Here is a 10,820-nt window from a genome sequence, read left to right as displayed (position 1 = left end):
CACTTCCCCCTCTGGTAAATCACTGGAGCATGCTCTGCATGATGCAGGAGTTTCCACTGATTTACTGCCCTTTCTGTTAGACATTATGTGAGAATGCAACAGAGCGACTAAGGCCCTCATTACGAGTTGATCGTTCGCTGCCGTTTTTCACAGTGCAGCAATTAGGTTAATACTGCGCATGCACCACAATGCGCACGCACGTTGTACGAGTACAAACAGCATCGTTGCTGTGCAATGCTTCTAGCGACAAATCCATTCGCACAACCGATCGCAAGGAGATTGACAGGTAGAAGGCGTTTATGGGTGTCAACTGACCGTTTTCTGGTAGTGGTAGGGAAAACGCAGGTGTGTCCAGGCGTTTGCAGGGCAGGTGTCTGACGTTAATTCCGGGACCGGACAGGCTGAAGTGATCGCAAGGGCTGAGTAAGTTCAGACCTACTCAGAAACTGCAAAAAACTTTTTCTTCCCGCTCAGCTGCACATGCGATCGCACACTTGCAAAGCGAAAATACACTCTCCGGTGGGCGGCGACTATACGTTTGCATGGCTGCAAAAAGTAGCTAACGAGCGATCAACTCGGAATGAGGGCCTAAGTACGCTATTGCCAGACAAAGTACAACAACTGCAAATAAATCCGGTATTATGTGACTTGAGTACACAGTAGAATATACGTACTGGATAAATACTGTGACGCACTATATTAACAGACCCAGATGCACCTAGCCTCTTAGGGTACAGAATATAGTGACAGTTATATCTAGGAAACATAGAGTGAAACCACACAGCAGATACAGGCACACACAGACAAATTATTATCACAATAAAGCTGCACTGAACTAATATATATATATATATATATATATATATATATATATATAACACAATGCGGTCCTAGACCGGAGGTATATATCAGAATACTCGCACAATATAGTCAGTAACAGGTACACTTTCTTAACGAACGCTGTCTGTATAAAGACATGTAGAATACTCAAGTGTTTGAAAAGTCACAGCGCTGTACACAGGCGGCTTTACAAGGGGGACCTTGCCCTGAAATCCCAGAGACCAGTAGTAGCTATGCTTAGAAGATGGCACCCAGCGTCTCTGTCAGGGAATGAGGGAGAGTGTGAGGCAGCTCCAGGGCAGGAAATCTATGTGGAGATGGCGCCCTGGGCCGGGGGAAGGGCTACAGGTCAAGCGTCAGGTCCCCTATGCTGGACTTCCACTGCCGGTACTACAGAGCCTTATTAAATGGGGCATTAGTACACTCGACCTGTACTCTAGCCATGGCGGTCTGTGGGGTCCCTGCTCAGTAACGGTGTCCATGCCAGCGCCGCGACCCATCTTCCTAGGTTGCGGACGGAATGTGATTTAATGGCGGGTCCTGCATGGGGGACCCTCTTACCTCCTCCCCTTAGCAGCCACGTGATCCAGGAGAGCGGTCTGTGACTGTGTGCCTAAGCCGGAGCGTCTCTGCCGCAAGTACCCGGGAATAGAGCCGCGGAAGTATGCAACGCCGCTTGGGAGGTGATGGAGCTGCAGTGCTTAAGTGTCACCCTGACATACAGACTGTTGAAGAAATCTTCTTAGAAAAGCTTTTTCAGGGCTGCCCGGTGCAGCCCTCCTATTAGGTGACCTGCTGCTGCATGCACCAACTCAAAAACTGAGCTCTCAGTGCCTGGAGGCGGGGTTTATAGGGGAGGCCCATATGCATCCTGGGACAGCCTAAAGCTTTAGCCTGTTGGTGCCTCTGGATCAAGATCCACTCTACAAACTGATCTTTTCCTGTGGAAACCAATGTATCCTGTTGCAGAAAATAATACACGTGCTTTATTAGATGCACCAACTGTATTAGTTTGAATTATATTGCGGCGCAGTGTTTGACTTCTTTTCCTTATCTTATTGTAGGTCTGAGTTGGGACAAAGCAAAGAAAACTGAATACATTTACACCTTGACAAAACTATGTTGCACTGCAGGTGGAGCAGATTTAGATTTGAGAGGGGCGTGTTTAAACTAAAATCTAAATTGCAGGGAACAGGGAGATCAGCTTGAGAATATGCTTCTGAAATCGTCATTCGAAGCCATCTTGCCAGCGTCTGTTTTGTAGCAGGCCATCCTCTCATGTGAAATTCGTAGAGAATGAAGAGAGAATCTGTCTTTCTGACAGCACTGGTACAACCCACGTAGACCCTTAATGCCCGGACTACGTCCAGTGACGCATCTCCCAAAGAAAGTCCCTATACCTGAAAAAAACGGGACTACAATTTCTTCATTAAGGTGTACCTTAGACTCCACCTTATGAAGATACCCAGATCTAGTTCTGAGAACTACTTTATCTGGATAAACATCAGAAAAGGAGATTTACATAACAGTGCTCCTAAATCTGATACTCTTCTAGCTGATGCCATAGTCAGCAGAAAGAGAACTTTAGCCATTAACCATTTAGGATCCACTTTTTGAAGTGGTTCTAATGGAGCAACTTGAAGGGCTTTGAGGACTAGACTGTCATCCCAAAGCACCGCAGGCAGAACAAAGGAAGGTTGAACACGCAGCATTACCTGGAAAAAGTGCGCCCATCCTGAAAATTGGCAATTTTCTTTCGGGAACTATGCAGTCAATGCTGACACTTGCACTCTCAAGGAAGCCATCCTTAAACCTTTATCCACTCCCACCTAAAGAATGCTAGAACCCTGGGAATTCTGAAAGATTTTGGGTCCATAACTCTTCCATTACACCAATGATTATAGGCTTGCTATATTCGGTGGTAAATATGAGCCGAGGAAGTCTTTCCTGCTCTGAACATTGTTTGATTTACCTGTGAGAATCCTCTAGACTTCAGGATATATATTTCAAGAGCAGCGCCGTAAAAGACAGTTGATCCAGATGTCTGTGATAACAAGGACCCTGCATTAGCAGATCTGGGCGTTGAGGAAGCAGAAGTGGAGCGTCCATCGACATTCTCTGCGGATCTATGTACCGCCTTCTGGGCCAAGCCGGAGTTATTAGAATCACGCCACCCTTAGCTTCTTTTATCTTCCTCACTACCTTGGTAGCAGGATGATTGGAGGAAAAAGATATGGCACTTTTGTTGTATTTTCCTCACCATCCTGGGTAGCAGGATGATCCGAGGATACACATAAGTGAAATTAAATTCCCATTTTATCAAAAAAAGACGTACACAAAAATCAGTACCTGATCCCTTGTTCCCGACACGTATATAGGTCTTTTGCCAATAGGACGTCATGAGATTTATCTCTGGCAAACCCCACTTGCCTACCAGAGTCTGAAAAGACTTTTGGGTGTAGAGCCCATTCGCTTAACTGAATAGCGTGTCGACTGTGATAGTCTGGTCTCCAGTTTAGGACTCCTGGAACGAATACTGCGGACAAGGCTGGAAGATAGAACTCTGTTCACTTTATTATGTGACTTACCTTCTTTCTTGCTGTTTAGCTGCGTGTTCCTCTCTGAAGGTTGAGGTACACTAATGCCATTGCCTTGGCCCTGCGGATCTAGACTGGTTTTCCTTTAGGAGTGTCCCTTACCCGAACCAGGATCCTGTATATGGCACAAAGTGCTAACAGGTTTATTAGCAGGCAACTTTCTTCTGTGGTCCATAGTCCCAGAATATTAATCTTTCGGACAATGGCCTTCCTCAGCCCTGGAGACTGGCATTTGTTGTCAGGATCTTCCAACTTGATATCTAACAAGGTTGTCCCCTTGTCTAAATGGGATGTCTGTAGCCACCAGGCTAATGACTTTCTTACCTTCTCTGACAGTACCACTTCCTCTTGAAAATAATTATGGCAGCAGTGGGATCTGAACCCACACCCCCAAAGAGACTGGAGCCTTAATACAGCGCTTTAGGCCGCTTGGCCATGCTACCACATTGTTTACTGTCCATCTGGCCCACGTACAACACCTGTTATTCACAGGTGGTCTCCTATCAGAGATTTTAATCAGGCACAACACTGTTTATTTTCCAACATCAGATGAGATTGGACCTATCCAGTGTGATGCAGCTGTTGATAAAATCAGAAGCTGCAGAAGTCTTGCGTGGAATTGTTCAGATTCCACCATGTCGAATGTTGACACCATCAAACCCATCATTCGCATGCTGCGTGAATTGATATTGTTTGACTGTGTAACAACTCCCGAGTCCTTGACTGTACCTTGGATATCTTATTCCGAGGTAAATATTTTCTGCAGGCTTTGATCCAGTACAGCCTCCTCATGAGTCATCCGTTGTGACAGAACCAGGGATGACCTTGCCCCATTTATGAACCACCCGTACCTCTGCAGACAAGTTTTTGTCTGTTCGGGATAGCACAGAAGGCTTTCCTGTGATTGTTACAGAAAAAAAGGGTGGTCGAGGTATGGCAATTTTCTCATCCCCTGCTTGCGGAGATAAACTGCCATAATTATTTTGGAACATACTCAGGGGCTGTGGCTAACCCAAAGGGTAAGACCTAGAACTGAATGTTGCGGAAGGATGGTAAACCTTGAAATAACACTGATGGACAGTGCTATAGAAACCTGTAGGTAAGCATCCTGACTATCCAGGTATACTATGGGAGTCTTCCGAGATGATCGTATCTGTGCCAAATTTAGCACAGCTACATCATTCACACTGACAAGCGGGGGGACGCCCAGCACAGGGCTATTTCGCCGTGCATGTCAGTGCCGCCCCCCCCCCCCCAGCAGAAGTGCAAAGGCAGCGCACAGCGGCGATGCCTTTGCACTTCAAGAGTAGCTCCCGACCAGCGCAGCTTTAGCATGCTGGCCGGGAGCTACTCATCGCTCCCCGGCCCGCAGCGGCTGCGTGTGACGTCACGCAGCCACTGCGGCCCGCCCCCGTTCGCCGCACCATTTGGCCGCCCACGAAACGGCAGCCAAACGCCGCCGTTCTGCCCCCTCCCCACCCAGCGACCGCCTATGCTTGTCAATCAGGCAGAGGCGATCGTAGCGGCCCGATGGCCTTCGGCCGCCTGGCATGCGCCGACGCACTGCGGCACAGTTCTGTCCCGATTGCACCGCTGCGATAAACTGCAGCAAGCGATCGGGTCAGAATGACCCCCCTATGCATCTACTGGTTCCTTACTCAACTATGGAGTGCATCCATGTGAACCGTGGTACCCAGGCCCGGCGCTACCCGCTCAGCGAAGGGATGCAGTGCAGGGAGGCGCTGGGAGGGAGAGGCGCTCCCCCTGCTCTGCATTCCTTCCCTGCTGCGCCGTCCTGACATCCGTGCTGCTGCCAGCTGCTGTGCGGCGCTGGCAGCATGAAAAGCCCACTCCCCCCCTTCCCTCACCTGTGTGTCAGTGGCTCGGTACATATCAAAGGAGGGGGCGGAGCTACACGGACCGGAATGGGCGGGGCTAAACGGGACAGAAGGGGCGGAGCTACACGGACCAGGCTGCTGCAGTGCTGTACTGAGGGAGACAGTGGCTTAGGTAAGTGGAGGGTGACAGAAGTGTGTGTGTGAATTGTGCGTGTGCGCACACGTTTTATGGACGCTACTACTGGGGGGGGGCATTACGTGTAAGGACGCAACTACAGGGGGGGCATTACATATAATGACGCTACTACTACTGGGGGGGCATTACGTATAACGACTCTACTACTACTGGGGGGGCATCACATGTAAGGACGCTACTACTACTGGGGGGGCATTACGTATAATGACTCTACTACTACTGGGGGGGCATTACGTATAACGACTCTACTACTACTGGGGGGCATCACATGTAAGGACGCTACTACTACTGGGGGGGCATTACGTGTAAGGACGCTACTACTACTGGAAGGGGCATTATGTATAAGGACGCTACTACTACTTGGAGTGCACTACGTATAAGGACGCTACTACCACTGGGGGAGGCATTACGTATAAGGATGCTACTACTACTGGGGAGGCATTATGTATAAGGACGCTAATACTACTGGGGGGGGGCATTATGCATAAGGACGCTACTACTACGGGTGGGGCATTACGTATAAGATAAATAAGATTGTGCTACATTTTGGCGTAATTTTAAATGGGGCTACTATTGTGTTGCCATGCCCCTTACTTGTGAGACCACACCCCTTTTCCCGGCGCGCGCCAAAGGATTATGGGAGGGCGCAAATTTATAGTTTGCAGGGGGGCGCCGAACACCCTAGCACCGGCCCTGGTGGTACCCAAACCTATCTGTTTAGGATTTTAGAGATTGAGAATGGAGAAAAGAATCCTTCTGAATCAAACCCAGGTTGAAATAACCCCCATGTCCACATTGTGCATGGGTTACCGGGATGACTAATCCTGACAAAAGCAATTTCTGAACTGCCTCTTGCAATCCCCTTATCTTCGCCTCTGCCCGGGACAGGTTGGAGCAAAAGAATCTTCGAGGAAGATGCTCTTGAAAGGAAAGCATAAACTAGAGATACCGCTTCTTGCACCCAGGAATCTGTTACCAGATCTGTGCAACCTACGAGGTCGGCCCCCTACCCTGGGATCCTCCAGAAGAAGACCTGTACCATCATGCTGATGGGTTATCCTCTGGTTTGGAAGCTGGCCCTCTGGTTGCTGTTACGAACCTATTGCTTTTCCTTTTATGACCAAAAAGGCCGAAACCAGACCCTTAACTAGGGGTTATATGTGGAAGGAAACGTGACCTTCTTGGAGTCCGATTCTGAGTCCCCACTATCTGCTTACTCAAACATAGACTTTCAGCCAAAGTCAAGTTCCCAGAACCTTCTTTGATTCTGAATCAGCTTTGCCTGTAATAAGCAAACCGATCTGTTAGCAGCTATTGTTAAGGTTGATGCCCCAAAAGCATAACCCATATCTTTGCTGCCTGTTACATGTAAACTATATGGGATTCTTGCTCCCCTGCAGGTACTGAAAGTCCGTCTTCCAGTACCTCAGCCCAGGCAGCTATTTGTTTTTATGCAAGCTGAAGTCCTGGCTGGCCTTAGGACTGCCCTAGACAGAGACATTATGGGTTTTTTTTGAAAACCATCACTCTTTTGATGTTGACGGCAGAGGCCATATAGATTTTTGCACTATCAAATGATATGCATATGAGGCACTTCCCCTTTTTTTTTTTTTTTTAACAGTCCCCAGCTGGAAAAGGATATTGGAATGTAGCCCAAACCTTTTCCTGATTCTCAGCTATTGGTGTCCCCCTTAAGGAGGTCCTACCTGTTTTGGGACATTAAATACGGGTGCCTTACTTTTAACCAAGGCTCTGCTGCCTCTAAGAACAGACTAGCCTTTACTGCTCTTATAGTTTCAGTTTATTCACTGAACTGATACCTTTCACCTGTTCTTCGTGAGCTGAAGTAGAGTATATAGAGCTTTCGTCTGATGATCATCATGTGTAGTCTGTGAAGTGGATGATTTATTTATACTCTGTTTATCAGCTTGACTTATTTGGAGAAACTATTAGGGATATACCGTATGTAGGGAGCTGCATGTATGGATTCTAATGAACCCCATTCCTGGTATCAAGATCGATCAGGGACCTGAACCTCCAACCATTTACACATAAACCATCCTGTACCAGATCAGAAAGGATAATACAGTTTTTGCAAACATAATATGAGTGGTTGTTGGTGTTACTGTAAGTGTACCCTTGTCACTTTTGCTGCTCTTAGACATGATAAATAATCAGCACTTTCACAGTGTACTACACAATTTGTGACTGTAACCACTTTATCTCTCTAAAGTGATATCAATCTGACCCTACCCATGCACCGGCATTGGGGCTCAGGAAACCAACTGACAAACGTATTTAAAGTCAGCAATCACACTAGCAGTCAGTCACGTTATATATTAGTCATATGAGCACATAATCAACTACAAACACATTTCAAAGGATGTAGGAGTACATATTACTGAATTCTGTTTATGCAGACTTATTCAGATGCAAATGCGAAGAAAACCACAGTAATGTACACAGACTCATATGCAATAGGCACTAAACTTAACTATTCATACTAACAAAAATAGATAGAATTTTAGTGCTGTATAACCCGTACTCAGTAGAGTGGGATACAGGGAGACTCATCTCACTTCCAAGATCCATCAGTAGCGAACGCTGAGTGGATCCAGACGCTACTAGTGTACACTGTCGCTCCAGGAACTTTAAGTGGACACAGACGCACTGTGCATACAGACGCACCGGTCATACAGATACCTGTACTGCGACTGGGTCTCCTCATGGTGGCGCTTAATGAACACAGATGCAGCATCCCATGCTGCGACCGAGACCCCTCATGGTAGTGTCTGAGATGGAAGTGAGGCAACAGTTCATGGCGGGAGACCGACGGAAACTGGTCATGAACTCGGGGGAGGGGCGACCAGGAGAGCGTCTGAGTCCCCACCACTGACATCAACCCTAGGGATCGCAGCCTCATACTATTCCTGGTGCCTTATGATCCCTAAAGCCTAGCGCTGGAGCACTCGTGGTGGCGGCGCGCCAGCTACTGTTTGGTAGTCACCTCCCAATACAGTGCGGCTGTTTCCATTATTCCCCTTCTAAGTGGGACCGATGCCTTACCTTCTCCCCATGCTCCGGCCACAGCCTGGTAACGTCTGCTGGACCTGCTAGTATATCCGACACAGACGCCCGTCGAGACAGCACTTGTACCGTGGTTAAGCATTGTTGTGACCCGGCGGAGAGTTGTTGGTGCAACTCTTTCCAATATGCGTATAAGACGCTGTTAGGAAAGATCACTCAGAAAACGTAGTAAGACTGAATGTCGGGATCCCGATAGCCGGTAAATTAACTGCATCCCGTTTTCACCTCAAGTGGTTGCAGCTTCAAGTAGCTGCAACTTCGTGAAGCTTTACTCCTGGCAGCAATAAGGGGTTAGTCCAGTGGGTCTCAAACTGTGCACCTAGGCACAACAAGAAAAAACAAGGTTTGCTGGCGCTGGGCAGATCTGTGATGGTAATACACCTTAGGATTAGCAGCCACCTGGAGAGTGGGTAGCCGGCCTCCTCAAACAGAGAGACAAATGTGAGAAATACCAGGTAGGCGCTCTATCCAAATGATGCAACCAAGAAATAATTAAAAACACTGTTTATTACACACACAAAAAATAAAAACAATATAAACAGTAATATAGGCTAAAACATATACTAATAGATGTTAACCTAATGTATATGATATCTCTGGTATATATAATATACACAATGAATGTGAACAAAGGTATCACTGATAATATCAGTTAAAAAGGAAAACGCTGATCTTTCAACATAGGAGACTCTCAAAAGGTTTTGTCAGTCCCTAGTACTAAATTAGCAGCCCACAGTGTAAGAATAAATCCTCCAGCTGATATGGTTCATACAAGTATGTGTCCTGAACCAGAATGAACTTTATATGGTAATTGTCCATCCACTTAGTTTCGTTGTAACAACAAAGTGAGTTTACATATGTATTGATTTGATGGTAGTTAGTACTCATTGCACCAGTGTTAGTAGTCCTTACGACACAAAGTTGATACTGCAGACCCGCTCCTTATCACCCTTTGCACGGGTGAAGAGGCTGTGGGCGGCGCGGTCTGTTATGAGCTGTTCCCCGTCGTGCGGTGCAATGTGGATGCGCAAAGCCGCTGTCTCGTACTCCCAGCACGGGTAAGGTTTGTATCAGCAGCACAGTGTCTGGACTTAGCCGGAATGGGGAGTAACAGATGGTGCAGTCTCTCCACGATGTTAATTTCAAATTTACCGGCAATTGGTGAACCATCAGCTATTGGAGGTAATATCTTCTTCTGTGGGCACTACAGGTAACAACGATCCCTCTCTCTGTGCCCTCAACGCATTTCTCCGCACACCGGGCGGCTTTTTCAAGAGGCAGAGTATATGCCTCAGAGTACTGGGGTGCCTCAGAGTGCTTGCAGGGGTGTCCTGGGTTGGTGGTCCAGGACCAATTTAAAATTATTTCTGGTCAATGTAATAGGCAAAACCAGTGCTGGTGTTTTTTAATCAAAATATGAGGACAAACAGAAGTGAATCCTGTCCCTCAACACATATCTGAACCTATGGTTGACATATAAACACAATTTACTTAATATTTTTTTCAGAATTTATCAATAAGAAACTTTTGGACTAGGGGTGCCATGATAAAATATTCTGATACTCTAAGGCAGGGCTGGCCAAACCAGTCCTCGAGATCTACCAATAGTTCACATTTTCCAGACCACCTAGCTGGTGCACAGGTGTAGTTATTATTAATTAAGATGTGCTGCATTCATTCCTAACTGACAATTCTACAGATCTCCAGTAGGCCTGGAAAACATGAACTGTTGGTAGATCTCGAGGACCGGTTTGGCCAGCCCTGCTCTAAGGCACCATGACTCAAAAAAGTTTGTGAACCACAGGGTTAGTCTATAGAATAGGAGCATCCCCGTACCAGTACTTTCAATTGTAGGTCTTTTTCAACCTCTATTAGTAAACAAAATTGTAAGAAAATGTGCTGAAAATACAAACAATGTTTTTCAATCTCAATACCTGATTTAGGCATTGATGAAAAAAATGACCTATGATTGGTGTAATTTGTAAAAAAAAATAAAAAAATTAACACTATATACATAGACCACCCGCAGCAGCAAGGGTAGGCTCAGACTATGGCCCTGCTTTTGCTAGTGGTGGTCCTGCAACTGCTCTTATGCTGAGTACACAATAGGTAATTAATCAGACTATATATCAGATCGGAACAATATATCAGCCACATTGCTCAGTGTGTACCCATGATCGCGCTCTCCTGTGGGTCGATCTCTGGGTCATCCTGTCGGGAGTGCTACATGGCGAATTAGATGACAGTATGTATTTTAAATGC

Source organism: Pseudophryne corroboree, chromosome 2 (genome assembly GCF_028390025.1).
Source record: "Pseudophryne corroboree isolate aPseCor3 chromosome 2, aPseCor3.hap2, whole genome shotgun sequence".
Lineage (NCBI taxonomy): Eukaryota > Metazoa > Chordata > Amphibia > Anura > Myobatrachidae > Pseudophryne > Pseudophryne corroboree.
This window is presented reverse-complemented; position numbering follows the sequence as displayed.